Source organism: Chrysemys picta, chromosome 2 (assembly GCF_011386835.1).
Source record: "Chrysemys picta bellii isolate R12L10 chromosome 2, ASM1138683v2, whole genome shotgun sequence".
NCBI classification, from domain to species: domain Eukaryota; kingdom Metazoa; phylum Chordata; order Testudines; family Emydidae; genus Chrysemys; species Chrysemys picta.
The window spans coordinates 79,488,083-79,509,968 of record NC_088792.1 but is presented as its reverse complement, the minus strand read 5'-3'; the positions used below and the strand labels follow the sequence as shown (position 1 = coordinate 79,509,968).

Here is a 21,886-nt window from a genome sequence, read left to right as displayed (position 1 = left end):
TTAAAAACAAAACAAAAAACCACGGCAAGATTAAAAGCACTCAAAATTTGCCCTTTAAGTTTGCAGAGATTCCACAAACTGCTGATAATATTTCCCACAGAAGTTTTTGTACCAGTAAAATTTTCTTCAAAGATGGCAATAAAACATTCTCCTTAGCTGAATGCTGGCAAAAATGTCAATGAAGCTTTTACAGGACATTTTCACCTTTTGAGATGGATTATGTTGGATTTCATCATCTGGCTGAAATCTGTCACCCTGTAGTCTGACTCAGTTACCACGAAGGGAAAATACAGAAAACCACTCAGGAGCAGCTAATATATAGAGAGAAAATATTTTTTAAAGTATCAACCCGTAAGAGATTAAATAAATTACAAAAATTCCCATAAGAAACTTCATTACAGTTGTCAGATAAAATTTAAAAAAACCCAGGGGCTATAAAAAACCTTTGTCTAGGCTAAAGAAAATCTTTTCAGGCAGGTACAAGTTCTGCTATCACTACAAACAGTTTTTCCCCCTCTCCTGCTGATAAAAGCTCACCTTAACTGATCACTCTCCTTATAGTGTGTGTATAGTAACACCCATTGTTCCATGTTCTCTGTGTATATATCTCTCTCTTCCTACTGTATTTTCCACTACATGCATCCGATGAAGTAGGCTGTAGCCCATGAAAGCTTATGCTCAAATAAATTGGTTAGTCTCTAAGATGCCACAAGTACTCCTGTTCTTTTTGCAGATACAGACTAACACGGCTGCTACTCTGAAACCAGTCCCTTTGTGGATCTCACCCAAAGTGTCCACATCACAATAACCATAATTACAATGGACACTAACTGGCTCATTTGTTGGTCTAAGAAGGAAATAATATTAAAAACTAAACTACCATTTTATCACTCACGTACATCATTTATTCATGAACATTGATTTATTCATCAAGATGTCTGCCTTCAGTTATCATTTAACAGCTTTGCTAAACATGGTGTTTCATTTAAATGATAAGAAACTCTATACTGGACCTTTATCTATCTAACAAGAAATGGCAGGGGCCTTATTAAATAAGGGCTACAAATGGACTAAACAGAATTCTGGATTTGATAGCCAATATTATATAGCAAAGAGTAATTAAGTCCACTGCAGTAATTATTGGGTGAAAATCTATGGCCTGTATTAAGCAAGAGGTCAGACTAAATGGTTATAGTGGTCCTTTCTGGCCTTAAAATATATGAATTTATTCACTTTGCAGTAAGAAACAATTCAATCTATACATATTGGATTAAGAGCAATTAGTTTGCTGGTCAGGAAAGATACATTTTAGGCAAGTTTTCTTTAGATATAAAATGGAAATAATGAGTTTATCGATTACTAGTTCATCCCAGCTGTGAATCCCAGCTACATCACACAATGTGGTGGCAACCATGCCAAGAAGACTTCTTCTTTTTTTTACAATTTTTGATATGATGTTGTGAAACTGAACCACAATATGAATTCTCAGTCCAAGAAAGCCAAAAGTAGCTATGTAAATAGAAAAACTCGTCCAAATTGTTGTTCCTGCCTATTAGAGAATTAATAATATTGGATTTCTAGAACTTCAACAAGGTTCTTTGACAATGCAAAAGAAATATGTAGGTGGCAATACCCAGCGAATGATCAAGGAAAACTTGGATTTAAGAAAGTTGCCCCCTATATTGTCTCCTACAGATTGGACACTGTGTATTAACTGATCAATCTACAAGTTTTGGGAAATGATGGAACAAAGCTTATGCGCATAGTAAATACACATGAACATTTGTTATAAATCCTACCTTCTTAAAAATGCCAACGTCAATTTTTTAAACAATGGTTGGCATATTGCCAAGAAAAAATTTGCCTACCATAATGTTTAGAGTGAATAAGACACTAATCAAACATGCTGACATCAACTAAAAAGGCCAACCATCAACCCAACCCTGCCTTTTACAAGCCTTATGAATATAGTGTGTTGGTGTGAGGCAATATTTCAAGAGATCCTGCCATCAGACAATAAACAAGATCCCAGGAAGCCCCTTTTGTGAACCATGAAGTTCAGGATTTTCTCTTGGTTCAGAAAAAATGTTTGTTGGTATGTTGCACGGAAGATAAATCAGACTATGAGGCATCTGGTGGTCCAAGCAGTGCAAGCGATGATGACAAACAAATGACTCTTCCATGTTCCTTCTTTACTTTTTATATATTGTATTTTTATTTCATCCACAGGTTTGCAGTGACATTAAGTAGAACAATAGCATTCAGGTAATAGGTCTGCTTATACAGTACCCATGGAGACAGAAAGGTTACAAATCTGTTTTAACAATAAAGACAGATTTGCAAACAAACAAACTTGGTTAAAAGAGAATGAAGGTTGGAAATGTGCTCCATCTAATACCCAAAAGCAATATTATATCTGCTCTAAAACACTTTACACCTTTAAAAAATGAATAAAAACAAAAAACTTAGACTGTCTGGAAATGAACAACTAAAAGATCCAGTCTAGTCTCTACTGTCAGACAGCCTTTCATTGCTCATGTACACCATCCACTCAAATTTAATTTTGCCCCCTTGTTTTGTTCTGTTATGGAAATACGCTGTAGGGTGTATACACTAGATGCTGTTGCTACTGACATTGCTGCTTGCAGGCAGGGATAAAGAGTGTAAAACCCAGATCTAAGGAAATATCTAATCTAACTATCTGCCTACTTTTCCCTCAATTGTTCAGGTGAAATTGATGCCCCCCTTCAGGGAATCCTTCCTTTAAAAAAAGTCTTTCACATTAGCAGAGATCTGAAAATAGTGTAAAACAATAACAAACAAAAGTCTCTTTAAATCAAAAGTCAATACATGAAGCACTGAGAATGCAATCACACAAGAATGGTGCAGGTTTTAATTTCTTTCCAGCAAAGTTTGGCTGCTTATTAGAAAGAAATACGGAGGGAAATGTTATTTCTATGAGGTACCATGCTGGGAGTTTCAACCTTTTAAGTTCTGAGCTCCCACTGTTCAGAAAGATGCCTGGCTAAGTGGAATAAGATATATGGAGCTAAATTCCGTTATCATGAGTGGGACTGCACGTAGGTGAGTGGAGAATTTGACCTACTGAGTGCGTTCTGATTTACAAACATTTAAGTGCCAAACTTTCTAACAATCTTCCAAAACCTAGTTTATGCAATGTCCATTTTTACAGCCAGAGAGTGACTGGAAGCACAGTTACAGGATTTTTATAGGTTGCACACACCAAATTTCATGTTCACATTTCACAGGTAGTGTTTGAAAATCCAGGCCTAAACAATCTGCGGAGACTCTATTTCACAGATTCGTAGAAATGGAGAGCTGGAAGGGAGCTCAAGAAGCCATCAAGTCCAGCATCTTGTGCTGAGGCAGGACCAGGTAAACCTTGACATCCCTGACATGTGTTTGTCTAACCTGTTCTTTAAAACCTCCGATGATGGAGATTCCACAACCTCCCTTGGATGTCTATTCCAGAGCTTAATTCCCCTTATAGCTGAAAGTTTTTCCTAACATCTGAGGTCTCCTTTGCTTGATTAAGCCCACTACCATTGGTCCTATCTCCAGTTGACATGGAGAACAATTGATCACCATTCTCTCTGAAACAGCCCTTAGCATATTTGAAGACTGTTATCAGGTCTCCCCTCATCAGTATTCTTTTCTCAAGACTGAAAATGCCCAGTTTTTTTAACCTTTCCTCATAGGTCAGGTTTTCTAAACCATTTATCATTTTTTGTAGATCTCCTCTGGACTCTCTCCAGTTTGTTCACATCTTCCTAAAGCGTAGACACAGAACTCCAGCTGAGGCCTCACCAGTGCCAGGTACAGCAGGACAATTACTATGTCCCATGTATTATATAAAATACTCCAGTTACTACATCTCATAATAATATTGGCCCTTCTCACAACTGTATAACATTGCGGACTCATGATCAATTTGTGATCCACTGTAACCCCACATGCTTTTCAGCTGTACTACCACCTGGATAGTTATTTTCCATTTTGTAGTTGCATGTTTGATTTTTCCTTCCTAAATGTAGTACTTTTTCCTTGTCTTTATTTAATTTCATCTTGTTGATTTCAGACCAATTCTTCAATTTTTCAATGTCATTTTGAATTCTAATCCTGTCCTCCAACATGCCTCCCAGCCTTGTGTCATCTGCAAATTTTATAAACATACTCTCCACTCCATTATCAGGTCATTAATGGAAATATTGACTAGTACTGGACCCTGGACTGACTCCAGTGGGACCCCACTAGATAGGTCCTCACAGTTTGACAGCAAACCATAGATAACTATTATTTGAATATAGTCTTTCAACCAGGTGTGCACCCACCTTATAATAATTTCAGTTAGATCACATTTCTCTAGTTTGCTTCTGAGAATGTCATGTGGAATTGTGTTAAAAGCCTTACTAAAATCAAGATATATCATGTCTGCAGCTTTTCCCCAACCACTAGGCCAGTAACCCTGTCAAGGAAGGAAATGAGAGTGGTTTGGCATGATTTGTTCTTGAAAAATCTATGTTGGCTATAATTTATTATCCTAGGTGCTTACTTCATTCCAGTATCTTTCCAGGTGTCTAAGATAGGCTGACTGGTGTTTAATTATCCAGGTCCTCTTTGTTTCTCTTTTTAAAGATAAGTACTAAGTTTGTTCTCTCCAGTCCTCTGGGACCTCACAGCCCTATACAATATAAGGTTTATGAAGATTAAATTGATAAGCCAAATGATATAATAGGACAAGTGTGTTTGCAAAAAAAGCCTTACAGGATGTAGCATCAGATCTGATGCTTCTGAGGCTTTCATTCTGGGTATGAATATTAATTCAGTGGTTACAATACATTTTTAGCCATTTTAGTTAGAAAGCTACAGAAAGTGCCCAATTCTTGACAATTCTATTCTCTAATGAGCAGGGAAGAGTATTGTGTGTAAACAGCTGGTCATTAGCTTGGTTTTAACCAAGACAAGTGACTATGGACCAGCCATGTGCTATCCTCTGCCAGAGGCCCCACCACCCTGGCACAATTTGCCCTAAGAAGGTTCCCTGATGAAAGGAAAAGCAGTGAATTCAGACCTCCAGGGGTTGCCTAGAGAGACCTCCCAAGATCAGCTGAACGCAGAACTAGAGAGAGTTGGTCCTCTGGCACCTAGAAGGGCCAAGAGCAGGCAGAGGCCAATCAGAGCCCAACAGGTGAGCTAAAAAGGTCTGTTTCCTTTTACTACGAGCCCCATTTCTGGGTGAAGCCAAGACAGGACAGGATAGCACAGCCTAACCCAAGCTACCTGGCCAAGTCAGGTTCTTAACCTTGGTAACATTGACCTTGGGTTTCTGTGAAGGATTAGGGTTTATATTAGGGACTTTGACACCCAAATGGCTATTTTGAGTTGAGATTTAATTTGTCTTCCACTAATCCTGGAAGAGGTCTGGACTGAGAGCTGATCTAGCTGGAAAGTTAGGCCATGGAGTTGGCAGACCAATGTGGAACCAGGACATGAGGCGGTGCTAGAGAGGAAGAGTTCTTATGATGCTGTGTCCTTCCACGAGGGGGTGATGTGTTGGTGACTGCACACTATAATAGGAAGCTTTTTAAAGTTATCCCCTGTTAGTTGCCATTGCACTGAATATACACAGCCACTTGAAAACATGAGTGTTCTTTCTATCTCCATTGAGACTATCAGGTAACAAAACCATCAATAGCACACTGAGCTAATTTGACAAGATAAGAACAAAGCTGAGTGTCAGTCAATGAGATGCTGGAGTAGAGATGTCTGTCTTGAATTACCCATTAGGTGCTTCTGTCCATTACCTGAAGAAAAGTGGGACATCTGTTTGGTAGCAAACACACTGTCAGCAAAACCCTAAGGAAGTAACAGATCTAGTTCTGTGGTACTGCTGTTTATATTGCACAATAATTTCTTTAGGGAAAGGTAAGTCACAATTACAATTAATTGAAAGATGGTAATTAATTGACAGATTCACTCCTTATTAGTGACAAAAATGTTGAAGTCTGGTACTGGAAACAGACAAGGATCTCACACATGATCACAGGTAATTTTAGAGCTTTGTTAATCTTGTGCATTAACTCAAATGGAAAGTGTGTTTATTGCAAACACTTCAGTTCAGGCCTGCATAAATTCTCCTGCTCTGATTCCAGCATAGCCTGCAGGAGACATAGTCAATGTGGGCAAGCCACATCTTGCAAATCATGGGTGCACAAAACAATACTCCTTGGCCACCTCTATCATTATCATTGCACAGTATATTGATACTGCTTTTTAATAGGTGTATGCTTTGGCAATCCCAGTAACAGCTGCACAGTCAATAAATGGAGTGTTGACTAGGCACAAGATTCAATGCAAGATAATTGTTTATCACTGAACACGTCCTTGCTGAGGTTTGCTGTTTGACTACAACTAACCCATTTCTAAGAACTGTTCTTGCTCTTACCTTTTTTAGAGCTTTCCACATATTTTGATGTAATCTACACATGCATTTTAGTGGAGTCCATATTTCAATAATCAAACATTTCCCATTAAGGCAAAAGTAAATCTCCCATTGGTTCCAAGGGGTGCAAGTTCAAGCCCAAGCTGTAGATGTAGTGCCAGGAGAACTTCAAAAGGTCCAACAGATTCAGTTCAGATAAGCTGAAAAAAAATTCAGATACTTACCTATTTCAAAAAAGAACTAGGTAAGTTCATGGAGGATAGGTCCATTAATGGCTGTTAGCCAGGATGGACAGGGATGGTGTCCCTAACCTCTGTTTGCCAGAAGCTGGGAATGGGCAACAGGGGATGGATCACTTGATGATTACCTGTTCTGTTCATTCCCTCTGGGGCACCTGGCGTTGGCACTGTTGGAAGACTGGATACTGGGCTAGATGGACCTTTGGTCTGACCCACTATGGCTGTTTTTATGTTCTTATACTTTTGGGTCTGGAAACTAAGCTGGAAGTACCATGAGAACATCCTCTTTCACTGTATTTGGGCTCTTCTATTTCCATCAGGAAACTCTTATGAATCTTAGAAATAATTCAGTTTGGTTCAAGTTGTGAGTGAGTGTTCAGGTCAGTGTTGATTTAGATGAACAGATTTTATCCTTCCTAACAGATGCATTTATAGGAAGAGAGAAGTAAGCAGTGGGACTCAGATTCCACCTGATCAGTAAGCAGCTCTGATCAGTTTTCTTGGTGATGGAGGGCCAAATCCTGTGCTCCCACGCACTTGTACACCGTAATGGAATTGCCTGGTTGTAAATGAGAGCAGGATTTACCAGGAACTTTTACCTGAAGTTCCTTATAATATTAAAGTTGTTAATGGAGGTTGGGGGAAGTTTTTATAATCCATACATTACACTAATGGCTGGTCTACATGGGGAGTTAGTCTGGAATAGCTATTAATTCCATGTGTGGACTCTCTTATTCTGCAATGAGTACCTTGTTCCAAATTAGTTTACAGATTAAGCTAATTCAGAATAAGGGCACTCTTAATGCAAAATAAGCATCCATACATGGAGTTAATCAGGGATATTTAATCTGCCTGCCATATTCCAGATTAATTTTCATGTGTAGACAAGTTGTCAAATATACCTGAGCCAAGATTAGAAAATCAGATTCTAGAGTGTAGTAGTGTTACCTCAGAGTTTAGATTGCTATTGGAACACAATAGATTACTCTGTTCAACAGTCACAGTAAAAAAGGCATGAATAATACTATCATGTACTGTAACAAGTTTGACCATTACTGTAAAATCTTACAGTATTGTTATAAGGGATGGGTGATGTTAGAGTTAAAGGAATGATCTCCAGGCTGAGTTGCAAAGAAGCTGCTGTTCATACACATGATAAACAACCACTAGCCAATATCATTTTTGGAGTGTTGCCAAGAAAAACAGTTGCCTGTTCGAGCACATTAGCTTGAATGGGTGCAGGCTAATGTACATCATCTGCTTAGCCACGTTGTGAAAGGCAGGTGGGGAAATGAATATTATGGGATATATATTATGTATAATCAGAACTCAGCATATGTGGCAACAGAGGTGTATGTATATATATATTAAATCCAAAGGTAGTATATTATCCAATCAATAGGCATATTCTACTTCTGAGTTCATTTATGTACTTTATCAATATTATCTTGTGTATCTAGCTGCATCCCTTTGATTTTCTTTGGTTTGCATCAGGTTAAAAATTTTTAATCAACATTAAAAAAATGAACAGGAACTTTGATCCAGGCTTTCAGCTAAAATTATATAATTTGTGTTCATAAGGGCTGACGTTTTTCAAGAGTAGCCATTGCTTTTGAGTGCCCAGCCTAAGACATCATTTTCCAATGTGCTGAGTACATGCAGCTCCCATTGACTTTAACTGGAATTGCAGATGTTCAGCACCTACTTGAATGTTTGAATTTGGACACCAAAAATTAGTGTCCATTTTTGAAAATTTTGGCCTAAATCCTTTCTTCCCAAATTATTGCTTGTGTCTAAGGAAACAATATAAGATGTTATTTTGCAATTATTTACTAATGACTTAGGAAACCAAGCATGACTGAATCTTCACTGTACCGAACCTATATATCTCATTAGCATATTTCTATTACCATATTCCATAATGAATGGGTAAAGGAAACAGAAAGCTTTGATTAGTTGTTCAAAAGGTTGCAACTTTCTTTAGCAACAAACAAACAAAAAACACTCTAGCCTGGCACGTATACATATAATTTATACCTGCTTTAAAACAAGGAAATGTATCTCCTAGACTAGAGCACTAGCATTTATCTCCTAGACTGTTCACTGCCCAAATGCAAGAAGCCTGGGAAACAAGCAGGGAGAACTGGAAGTCCTGGCACAGTCAGGGAACTATGATGTGATTGGAATAACAGAGACTTGGTGGGATAACTCACATGACTGGAGTACTGTCATGGATGGATATAAACTGTTCAGGAAGGACAGGCAGGGCAGAAAAGGTGGGGGAGTTGCGTTGTATGTAAGAGAGGAGTATGACTGCTCAGAGCTCCAGTATGAAACTGCAGAAAAACCTGAGAGTCTCTGGATAAAGTTGAGAAGTGGGAGCAACAAGGGTGATGTCGTGGTTGGAGTCTGCTATAGACCACCAGACCAGGGGGATGAGGTGGATGAGGCTTTCTTCTGGCAACTAGCAGAAGTTGCTAGATCGCAGGCCCTGGTTCTCATGGGAGACTTTAATCACCCTGATATATGCTGGGAGAGCATTACAGCGGTGCACAGGCAATCCAGGAAATTTTTGGAAAGTGTAGGGGACAATTTCCTGGTGCAAGTGCTGGAGGAACCAACTAGGGGCAAAGCTTTTCTTGACCTGCTGCTCACAAACAGGGAAGAACTAGTAGGGGAAGCAAAAGTGGATGGGAACCTGGGAGGCAGTGACCATGAGATGGTCGAGTTCAGGATCCTGACACAAGGAAGAAAGGAGAGCAGCAGAATACGGACCCTGGACTTCAGAAAAGCAGACTTTGACTCCCTCAGGGAACAGATGGGCAGGATCCCCTGGGAGAATAACATGAAGGGCAAAGGGGTCCAGGAGAGCTGGCTGTATTTTAAAGAATCCTTATTGAGGTTGCAGGAACAAACCATCCCGATGTGTAGAAAGAATAGTAAATATGGCAGGCGACCAGCTTGGCTAAACAGTGAAATCCTTGCTGATCTTAAACGCAAAAAAGAAGCTTACAAGAAGTGGAAGATTGGACAAATGACCAGGGAGGAGTATAAAAATATTGCTCAGGCTTGCAGGAGTGAAATCAGGAAGGCCAAATCCCACTTGGAGTTGCAGTTAGCAAGAGATGTTAAGAGTAACAAGAAGGGTTTCTTCAGGTATGTTGGCAACAAGAAAAAAATCAAGGAAAGTGTGGGCCCCTTACTGAATAAGGGAGGCAACCTAGTGACCGAGGATGTGGAAAAAGCCAATGTACTCAATGATTTTTTTGCCTCTGTCTTCACGCACAAGGTCAGCTCCCAGATTGCTGCACTGGGCAGTACAGCATGGGGAGAAGGTGACCAACCCTCTGTGGAGAAAGAAGTGGTTCGGGACTATTTAGAAAAACTGGACGTGCACAAGTCCATGGGGCCGGATGCGCTGCATCCGAGGGTGCTAAAGGAGTTGGCGGGTGAGATTGCAGAGCCATTAGCCATTATTTTTGAAAACTCATGGCGATCGGGGGAGGTCCCAGATGACTGGAAAAAGGCTAATGTAGTGCCCATCTTTAAAAAAGGGAAGAAGGAGGATCCGGGGAACTACAGGCCAGTCAGCCTCACCTCAGTCCCTGGAAAAATCATGGAGCAGGTCCTCAAGGAATCAATTATGAAACATTTAGAGGAGAGGAAAGTGATCAGGAACAGTCAGCATGGATTCACGAAGGGGAAGTCGTGCCTGACTAACCTAATTGCCTTCTATGATGAGATAACTGGCTCTGTGGATGAGGGGAAAGCAGTGGATGTGTTATTCCTTGACTTTAGCAAAGCTTTTGATACCGTCTCCCACAGTATTCTTGACGCCAAGTTAAAGAAGTATGGGCTGGATGAATGGACTGTAAGGTGGATAGAAAGCTGGCTAGATCGTCGGGCTCAACGGGTAGTGATCAATGGCTCCATGTCTAGTTGGCAGCCGGTTTCAAGCGGAGTGCCCCAAGGGTCGGTCCTGGGGCCGGTTTTGTTTAATATCTTTATTAATGATCTGGAGGATGGTGTGGACTGCACTCTCAGCAAGTTTGCAGATGACACTAAACTAGGAGGCGTGGTAGATACACTAGAGGGTAGGGATCGGATACAGAGGGACCTAGACAAATTAGAGGATTGGGCCGAAAAAAACCTGATGAGGTTCAACAAGGACAAGTGCAGAGTCCTGCACTTAGGACGGAAGAATCCCATGCACTGCTACAGACTAGGGACCGAATGGCTAGGTAGCAGTTCTGCAGGAAAGGACCTAGGGGTCACAGTGGACGAGAAGCTGGATATGAGTCAACAGTGTGCTCTTGTTACCAAGAAGGCTAACAGAATTTTGGGCTGTATAAGTAGGGGCATTGCCAGCAGATCAAGGAACGTGATCGTTCCCCTTTATTCGACACTGGTGAGGCCTCATCTGGAATACTGTGTCCAGTTTTGGGCCCCACACTACAAGAAGGATGTAGAAAAATTGGAAAGTGTCCAGCGGAGGGCAACAAAAATGATTAGGGGTCTGGAGCACATGACTTATGAGGAGAGGCTGAGGGAACTGGGATTGTTTAGTCTCCAGAAGAGAAGAATGAGGGGGGATTTGATAGGAGCCTTCAACTACCTGAAGGGGGGTTCCAAAGAGGATGGAGCTCGGCTGTTCTCAGTGGTGGCAGACGACAGAACAAGGAGCAATGGTCTCAAGTTGCAGTGGGGGAGGTCCAGGTTGGATATCAGGAAAAACTATTTCACTAGGAGGGTGGTGAAACACTGGAATGCGTTACCTAGGGAGGTGGTGGAGTCTCCTTCCTTGGAGGTTTTTAAGGCCCGGATTGACAAAGCCCTGGCTGGGATGATTTAGCTGGGAATTGGTCCTGCTTTGAGCGGGGGGTTGGACTAGATGACCTCTTGAGGTCCCTTCCAACTCTGATATTCTATGATTCTATAGTCTTGGTCTTGGTCTCAGTCTGATTCCCCAGGCCAACAGTTGCTGCAAGTGCTGCTGAGGCAGTGCACTGGTCAGCTCTGAAAAGGGAAGGAATGCCACTCAACAGCAGCCCCTCAAACTGACTAAACTTTGGGTGGAATCCACAAAGAGATTTGGGTGTTGCAATGCTGAGCGTTTTGATGCCTAACTTTTAGGTGCCTCGAAAATCACAGAAACAAAACAAAGCCAAGTTAGGTGCCTAGCCTCCTACACAATGAACGGGGAGATATAGACACCTAAGAGATCCCCCAAAGCCAGCACACAAGGCAGGGAGCCACCTAAGAGGAAGGCATCCTAAGCCCTGCCCCTCTCTCAGAGAGAGACACCTAAGTCCAGGCTTCAGAGAGGTGCCTAGCTCTGCATGTGTTCCATAAACTGGGAGAAGATAGATTGGCTAAACTGCATGCAGGACTTGAAACAAAACAGCTGGGGCATGGGGAGAAGCACCCTTATAACCTTTAGCCTACATGTGGGACACCCCAGGTAAAGTCCCTCTTCTCCTGAGCGGGAGACGGGATTTGAACTAGGTATGCCACCATTAAAGAGCATGCTCTAACCCCAAGGCTATGAATACTCTAATGTGGGACTCCTGCAATCTCCCCTACTGAAGTTGTTCCACTGTGATTAAACAATGGACTACTTAAATATTAATTGGGCCAATGAATGAGTTAGAATGACTCTGTAGCCTAATGAATGCTATGGCCTGAGAGATCCCAGATCGAATCCCTTCTCCTGCCTTAAATTGGAGGTCTCCCACATCCTGTGTAAATACTTGATCCAATAGGCTAAAGATTATACGGAAGGTCTCCCCATTGCTCCCTGGGTGTTTTATGTGAACTTGATTCAGTAGGCACCCTCTGAGCATGACTACTAGATTGGGCCCTTGCATGCGATGTAGGTGGCCGACTGCCCCTCTTTCCTGGTTTGTGAATAGCTCTGGGGCTTAGGCAGGAGAGAGGCATCTGGACACCTATCATAAAGCACCAGTGCACATGCTCAGGCAGGAGATAGGTGCCTAGTGTGAGGCTGCAGCATACATGTCCAGAGGAAAAAAATTTAGGCACTAAGTGAGTTGAGGCATTTGCCAGATCAGGTGGCAGCCAAGCAGGAGTTTTGTGGATCGCAGTGGTGTCTAAAACATGGACTTAGGCATCTAAGTACCTTTATGGATCGCACCCTTAGCCTCACACTGCTTAAATAGCTCAGTTGACAGTCTCCAAGTATAGTCTTTTCAGTCCTTCTTAGATAGCAGAAGAAATGTGGGGTTTCAAGTGTGGTGGGGGAAAAAGAAAGTAATGTTCAGTGCTCATCAGGGAAAGACCCAACTCCCAGGAAAGCTAAACATAATTAATTAGTTTGAGACAGTTGTGCTGTATCATTGCATGAGGTCACTAGTCGCTCTGTATTTGGATACAAGACAACACAGTTTTGCTACCTCCTATTTCTGTTCTGTCTCGCCAGGGTAATTGTTGCCATTATACTCCCCACAAGACAAGCATTGGCAATCATGCCAACTAAACCAGATTAGTGTTCAGGGGTATTTGCTGTACATGATGCCAAATTCATCCTTGATCCTAATTATATGAAATATGCTCCAATAATTTTCCACTAGGTGAATAAAAATAATGCCAGAACTGCTGCCTTTTACTAAACCTCAATTAAAGAGGCATTCACTAATCCCAAGACATATCATAGCTTCTTCCTGTGTGATTACATTCCTTTTTTATAAAATGGTGTTTCCCCCAAAGGAGATGATTAGCTCTGTTCCTGGCACCAAGATTCTAGGGAGAGAGAGAGAAATTATTTCAAGCCTAATTTGTCTGGGCCAAATCCTGAAGTCCTTATTCAGGCAAAATCGCCATTGACTTCAGTGTTCATTTGTAGGTTGGTGTTCACATACAATTTAAACCAATAAAAATGTCAAGACACACCCCTCTATTCAATACTTCTTCCTGAATCAAAAGAAGGAAAAACACCTTAACTTGGGAAATAAAATCAAAATACACAAATTAGCACTTAGGACTTAGCACTGGTGAAATATTTTCTCTAAATTGAAAATGCTACATGCTGAAGCCAATTCCAAAATTGTATTATGGAAATTATTTGCAGCTACTGACTAATAAGGACAATTTTTTAAAAGTAAGTGTTCAGGAATAATTATTACAAAATATAAACTCATAGGCATTCTGGTTGCACAATGAAATGCTTAAAATACACCTTTATTGCCATTTGAAAACTTTTCTTTGGTCCATTACATGTTGCACCTGAAATAAACTGGCTGTGGGCGGGGGAACCCATTTACCAAAACAAACTGATAGCAAATTTGTTTTTACAATGTATAATCAACATAATTACTACTTCTTGCAGGATCTGTGAAGAACAGTGCATATTTAAGATTAAATGGGAAAATTTACCTTAAAGCTATTTACCATTCATTGCCAATATAAGGCCTTTGGCAACTTGGAGGGATTTAATAGTATTTGACCCTCCTGTTATTTAATTTTGCTATTACCCTTTTTTTGTTTTGTTTTGTTGAAAGTCTAATGAATGTAAGGTTAGTTTTACTGAAATAGACATCATGTTTTATAACTTCTTTCAAACCACCTATAACAGCACAGCAGAAATAAGGTAAAGTCAGGAACTGATCAGTTAAAAAAAAAAAAAGCCCAAACAAAACAACAACCCCCCCCACAAAGAATAAAAACTCTTAGGCATGTGTAATATGATGTACTTGAGTAGAAGTATTGCCTGAGCTAAAGAACAGTTTAAATGGCACTAAATTTGTTACTATGGTAGATGAAAATAGTCATGGTATTGATAGATTTAACACTTAATTTTGTGTCCAAGTACAGCAGCAGTAAAGAAAGCTAATAGGATGTAAATGTGACCAGTTTTGGTCACCATATTTTAAAAAAAGATAAAATTGAATAAAGTACTGTACAGACAACTCCAGTAACATGAATGTAATGGAAAGGTTTATATATGACAAGAGACCAACAGAACTGAGATTTAGTCTTCAGAGAAGAAAACTAGGAGGTGAAATGACTGAAGTATTTAAATTAGCTGAAGGTTATAAAATTAAACTTGATGATCTGTTTGAGACAGCTAGGCAGACCTGAATTAGGGGACATAGCTTTAGGTTAGCTTTGGGCTGCTCATTTCCTAAGTAGTGCATCACACAAAGAGCATGTACGTTACACTATTAGTCCATATTCTGCATTGTGAATGGGTTTTCAGGGGGAAGGCTTTAAGGTTGGTGGTCCCATGGTTAGGGTGGTAGCTTAGCATTTACGAGAGCTGGGTGCTCAATTTGCTACTCTGCTGCCTATGTCCTTGTAACTATCAGCAAGTTACTTGGTCTCTATGTCCCACTTCCCCATCTGTAAAACGAGAATAACAGTACTTTCCTCCCTCACAATGGTGATGTGAAGATAAATGCAATAAAGTGCTCAGTTGATAGGTACCTTAAATAAGCATTGGCTTCACTACATAAAGCCCTAAATGGTTTGGGAACTAGTTACTTAGGAAACCTCATTTTCCCCACAGTTGTGAGCACCAGAAGTCCCTGGTCTGGCCTCCTCTCAGTTAAATGGGAAGAGGCTCCTGGTAAGACCATATCTGCGGAAAAACCCTTGACTTTGAAACTTGCTTCTCCCTGGATTGACCAGAGCCCAGTTTGTGAACTCTGAGCAAATAGCAAAGCCCACGTTTTCTGGTGGACATCTGGCAAGAAGGTAGGGTTGCCAACTTTCTAATCACACAAAACTGAACATCCTAGCCTGGCCCCTTTCCTGAGGCCCCGCCCCTGCCCCACCCCTTCCCTGAGGCCTCGCTCCCACCTACTACATTCCCCCTCCCTCGGTGGCTCGCTCACCCCCCCACTCACTTTCACTGAGCTGGGGCAGGGGGTTGGGGGGCGGGAGAGAGTGGGGGCTCTAACTGGGGGTGCAGGCTCTGGGGTGGGGTCAGAAATGAGGGGTTCAGGGTGCAGGGAGTTGTGGTGCAGGAGGGGTGAGGGTTATGGCTACGGGTGCAGGCTCTGGGGTGAGGCTAAGGATGAGAGGTTTGGGGTTCAGGAGGGGGCTCCAGGCTGGGGGGTGGGGCCAAGGGATTCAGAGTGCAGGATGGGGCTGTGGGTTGAGGCAGGGGGTTGGGGTGCAGGAGAGGGTACGGGCTCTGGGCTGGGGGTGCAGGCTCTGGGGATGAGGGGTTTGTGGTGCAGGAGGGGGCTCCAGGTTTGGGGGGGCTCAGGGCAAGGGGTTGGGGCTCGGGGTTGGGGCCAGGCTTACTTTGGGAGGCTCTCGGGCAGCGGTGCAGCAGCGCTAAGGCAGGCTCTCTACCTATCCTGGCACCGCGTCCTGGAAGTGCCAGCAGGTCTGGCTCCTAGGTGGGGTGGGGCCAGGAGGCTCCATGCACTGCTCTCGCCCCCCAGCTCCCATTGCCCGTGGTTCCCGGCCACTGGAGCTGGTGCTCGGGGCGGGAGCAACGCGTGGAGCCCCATGGCCCCCCCGCCTAGAAGCCGGACCTGCTGCTGGCTGCTTTCGGGGCACAGCGTGGTGCCAGGACAGGTAGGGACTAGCCTGCCTTAGCCCTGCAGCACCGCCGATGGGACTTTTAGTGGCCCGGTCGGCGGTGCTGATCAGAGCCACCAGGGTTGCTTTTTGACCAGGCATTCCGGTTGAAAACCAGACACTTGGAAACACTACAAGAAGGTGGGTTGATGAGCTGGTTAACAGGGTGGAGGGATGTGAATTGTGGTATTTGTGTAGCAGTTCAAGTAATAAATTAATGGTCAAAATGTTGTACTGAATATTTTTAAATTTTGTAACATGCCAAGGTTATAATATTTGTGCTACAAAATTGTAATAAATACATGAGAGTTATTTTATTTGAGCAAGGAATAAATTAAATAGATTTCCACTTTGTCAAGTTAGGTAGTATTTAGAACTAGTCAGAAAATGGGGCGGGGGAAAGTTCCCCATGGAAAACTTCAATGAAAACAGAAATGTTTTCCCTGAAATTTTCTGTGGAAAATTTCGACATTTGGTTGAATAACGGAAAATTTCCAGGTGAAAATTCTAAAAAGTTGTCTGGAAAGTTTTTGACAACTACTTAAAATTTTCAATTGAAAGCAGAGTTGTTGTAGCCATATTGGTCCCAGGATATTAGAGAGACAAGGTGGGTGATAAGAAGAAGAACTCTTTGTAAGCTCAAAAGTTTGTCTATCTCACCAACAAAAACTGATCCAATGGAAAGTGGACATTTTTCATTAAAAACGTCACTTAGTCCAAATCCAATTATCCATCAAGGAACAGTTGGAGGGAAATTTTTTCATGAGACCTAATAGTAGTGTGTGTTTAAGCAAAACCTAGATATCAACAAGGAATGTAATAAGTTAAAGGGGTAACAGTCAGTTTGGTGCATGGAAGTAGCAGGCCATCTTTCCTAGGGGTCAAAAGGAAATTTTCCGTTGATCAGGCTTTTAACCCCTCACCAAGTTGGTGAAAGGATTTTTGGCCTGGGAGTAGTTTTACCTTCTTCTCGCACTAAAAGAAAATATTTTAACAGCTTAAGGTTTTAAAATGTATATGTGATTGAGATGGGAGAGCCTCATTACATCTTTCCAAACAGAAAGGGTCTGGGGTCTGCTTCTGGTTCAACACCCATCCTCCTTCAGACCCTGGGGCTAGACAGATGAGTCTGGTAGCATGCTTGGAGATCGACAGATTTGTACTATTTAGACCAAAAGGCAGGCAAACTGCAAAGTTGAGAACTCCTCACAGAAAATGTCCTGCCAATTTTGTAACAAGAAGGCTCCAGACCAGGCACCTCCATGTAGGGTGACCAGACGTCCCGATTTTATCGGGACTGTCCCGATATTTCCTTGTTTGTCCCGCGTCCCGACCGACGTGCGGTCGGGACACTGGACAAACAAGGAAATGCCCCGGAGCCTAGAGCCCGGAAGTACTCGCACACACCCCCCCGCCCCGACTCCGCCCCCTCCTCCCCCGATTGGCTCCCTCCCTGAATCCCCGCCTCTTCCCCGGGCTCACCATTCCCCCTCCCTCCGCAAGCGCTGGAGGGAGGCCCGGGAGACACAGGGGAAGCGCGGGACCGGGGTGAGTAACAGTCCGGCCTGGCCCCGAGCAGGCAGGACTCAGTTGGGTGGTTGGGAGAGGAGGGGGGCGGCCCGCGGGGCCAGGCGGCGGCTGTTGTTGTCCCCCCGGGCAGCGGGACTCGGGAGCAGCCGCTGCTGCAGCTCCCACTGCCGCGGGGGAGGAAGCGGCCATGGCGCTCCGCGGCTGCAGCGCCTCCGAACCCCCCGAGCCGGGGCCTGCTGCGGGGACCCAGCAGCGCGCACGCTGGGCCCAGCCCCTGGCCAGTCACGTCTGGGCTGCTGCCCAGCTGGTGCTATCCCGCGGCGGCCCCGGGGCGGAGGCATCGGCAGCCCAGCCCCGTTCGTTCCCCTGCGGGACGGGGGGGCTGGGGCCTGCTGCCCCCACTCCGGAGCCGCCGCGGGATAGCACCAGCTGGGCAGCAGCCCAGACGCTGGCCAGGGGCTGGGCGCAGCGTACGCGCTGCTGGGTCCCCGCAGCAGGCCCCGGCTCGGGGGGTTCGGGGGCGCCAGAGCTGCAGCCGCGGAGCGCCATGGCCGCTTCCTGCCCCCGCGGCAGTGGGAGCTGCAGCAGCGGCTGCTCCCGAGTCCCGCTGGCCGGGGGTGAGAACAGCCGCCGCCTGGCCCCGCGGGCCGCCCCCCTCCTCTCCCAACCACCCAACTGAGTCCTGCCTGCAAGGGACCAGGCCGGACTGTTACTCACCCCGGCCCCGCGCTTCCCCTGAGTCTCCCGGGCCTCCCTCCAGCGCTTGCGGAGGAAGGTTTTTTTTTTTTTGGCCCCGCCCCCCCGCCACGCCCCCCCCCCCGCGTCCCCCCAACCACCCTCCCCCCGCGTCCCGATATTTGTCTTGGGTGATCTGGTCACCCTACCTCCATGGTAAGGCACTGCATGAGAAGAGAGGTGATCTCTCATGTAGGCAGGTTCCAACCATTTAAAACTTTACTTATCATAACCAATACCATCTGGAAACCAATAATAGATCCTGTAACATGGCTGTCATGTGCTTATGGTGAGAGAGCTACTGCATTTTGCACTAGCTACAGTTTCTGGTATGACTTAAAGTATAACCCAATATAGAGCACATTACAGTAATCTAATCTCAAAGTGACAAAATGCATGTATTACAGTAACAAGGGTCTGCATCCAAAAGAAACTGTCACAATCTCCTCGTTTCACCACCGAGACATGAGTGGTCTGAACCATAGGTGCTGGAACGAGGGGTGCTGGCTTGAAGTAGTAATAACAGACACCAAATACATGGCTTCTGCCTTCAGCACCCCACTATAAAAATTGTTCCAGCTCCACTGGTCTGACCTAGTGGTCAAAGCAGGAGTCAGGCTGGGTCAGATACTGGGAGGTCAGCATCCAAGACAGGCCAGAGGGCAAACCGAGAGTCGAGCATCAGGAGGCAGGCAGGTTCAGGTTACCAGGAGATCAGCGGCAGAAGACAAACTTGAGAGCAGAACCACTGATCAGTAACCAGAATCAGGCCGGGTCAGGATACCAGGAAATCAAGCCAGGGGAGCAGTATCAGGAAGCACAGGGCACACAGTCCAGAGCAGGGTGGATCCAAGATGAAGAGGGGCCTGGCAGCCACATGGGCTTCTGCAGCTGTGCCCCTCTGCCAGCCCAGCTCTGGAGGCCAGCGCCTGGGGTTGAACCTTGCAGGCACTGCAGAGTTCCCGCTCTCACAGCAGCTGCAGATGGCCTGGAGGGCGGGCCCTTCACTGGCATCCAGGCATTGCCAGCTTGGCTGAAGGAGCAGGCTTTGGTCAAGGGATCTGACACTTGGGAGGCTGCCGTGACCTTCAGGTGGCAGGTGATGTAGATCACATTCTTGGAATCACCAGCAAATCTGAATGCATCAGTCAAGAACCAGAGGAAATCCTACCATGGTGAGGGGGGGGGGGGTTAGGAATGCTGAACTCCTGGTAGCTGACCCAGCCCAACTCCTGTTTGATCACTAGGTCAGACCACCCACATCCTAGTCATGACAGTTTACATGGACAATAGGCCTGGATCTGTGCTGAGTTTAAATAGGAGCTGTGGACCAATCAGGATCCCTAGCATCCTGCCAATCAGGTTCCAGGACTGGAGTCCTCTATCAGGTTTCAGCTTCTGTCCTAGCAAATGTTGGCAGGTTGCTGGGTGGCAGGTTGGTGCTTACTAGCTCCTACAAGTCCTGTAGACCCAGGTTTAAGACCTGCAGTCCCTGACATCTGGCTAGCAAAAGATGAGAAAAGGACTTCCTAGAAATTGCTGCTCTTTGTGTAATGGCAGGTAGGAATTCAATAATAACCCCGAGATTGCAAACCAACAAATGGCAGGCACCCATCCTCAGTATTAAGAGGAAGATATAATTTTTGCCATATCTTCTGGTTGCCACCCCTAACCTGCTAGCATCACCTCACTCTTATCTGGCTGAGCTTCAGCCACCTAATTCTCATCCAGGCCTCATTCTCCCTCAGACATTCAGCTAGGTGTTCAACAGCACTGGCCTTGTCATGTGAGCTAGCAATGTAGAGCTGGTTGTTGCCAACAGACTAGAAACACTGCTGCAACTTACTCCTGCAAATCCTCCTAACAGCCCTGTGTACTAACTGAATAAGAGGGGAGGCAAGATGGAAATCCACATGATAGCATCCAGCACCACCGCTGAGAATGCTCAGCAAGGAAGGAGTGGAAGAACCTGGAGAGCAACCCCCTTTGCTCTTGCTGCTGTCCACAGGAGACTCAACAGTACCCCATGATCAGTGGCATTGTAGGTTGCAGATAATAAATATTTAATACACCTCTAACAATATTAGCATGGACACTGGAGTTTATGAAAAATAATTCATTTATGTCTGTAAAGAGTTACAAGATCCTTAGACAAAAGGTGCTATAGAAGCATGAAGTATAGATATTAAATATTACTTTTTACAATTGTCTGTTTACCTCATACACTGTAATAGCTCGAAGTCTGTCAGTGGAGGTGAACTACAGCAAAGATCAAAACAGAGCTGTCAGGAAGCAATTTTCCCCTGGAGAGAAAAGAGGAGAATTTCTTTTCTTTAAAAACTCCTTTCCTGCTGGCATCCATTGAAGCTTCTGTTGGAATATTTGCACTTCAAATGCAGTGTCTGGTGTAGTACACTCTCAGGGCTTCCGCATGTATCAGACACGCTGGGTAAATCTGAAACAGTTAAAATGAAATTAAGAGTTTTATTTTAATCTGCAATGGCCATGGAATTATGTATTAAATATATATATTTATATATATATATAAATATATTAAAACCTGAGTGCCCAATGTTAGCCTCCTAAATTCATCTTTAGACTCCTAAATCTTCTATTTAGTAGCCTAACTTTAGGCCATCCAAGTTTGAAAATACTGACCTATATCCTTAGTTCACTCTGTTATGTCTAGATGTTGCATGAGTCTCTAAACAGTGGGTATTAAGAAATATTATATGCTGCAATACCAAGTTACAACAGGGTGAGCTAAGGACAGAGCGTCATCCTTAACTTAGAATTTCCTTCTCTTTTCAGAATGGTGTTACAACTTTTAGCATTATTTAAATGCATGTTTTGTGCTTTAATTAACTTCAGGCACAAATGTTTTATCTAATATTAAAGCTGACATAGAAAAATAATGATGTTCACTGTCAGCACAAATAAAATTGAAAGACAATGAATCATTGACTTGTAAACTGTAATCAGTTGAAGTTATTTGCCTCTATAAACTTAGATCTTTAAAAGGCTAAATGTGGTTTTAAATGGTTACAAAATAGAGAGTAGAGATACATTAAATATGGATGATAAGAATGAGGAATAAAACCAGTGGAGGAATAGCCTGTATGTTCACCATATTCATAAAAGATCTGGAAAAAGGGGTAAACAGTGAGGTGGCAAAATTTGCAGATGATACAAAACTACTCAAGATAGTTAAGTCCAAAGCAGACTGTGAAGAATTACAAAGGGATCTCACAAAACTGGGTGACTGGGCAACATAGTGGCAGATGAAATTCAATGTTGATAAATGCAAAGTAATGCACATTGGAAAGGATAATCCCAACTATATGTATAAAATGATGGGGTCTAAATTAGC

At 43.7% G+C, this 21,886-nt stretch overlaps 1 protein-coding gene across 1 annotated transcript in view; it reads right to left on the bottom strand.

The window, feature by feature from the left end:
- The window catches only part of POMGNT2 (protein O-linked mannose N-acetylglucosaminyltransferase 2 (beta 1,4-)), a 140,389-nt gene extending 119,578 nt beyond the window's left edge, over nucleotides 1-20,811 (bottom strand). Inside the window, exon 1 of the mRNA XM_065583565.1 lies at nucleotides 20,734-20,811. The gene's annotated coding sequence lies outside the window, so the exon portion shown is untranslated. The remainder of the gene's footprint in view (nucleotides 1-20,733) is intronic.
- Nucleotides 20,812-21,886: the final 1,075 nt, after the last annotated feature.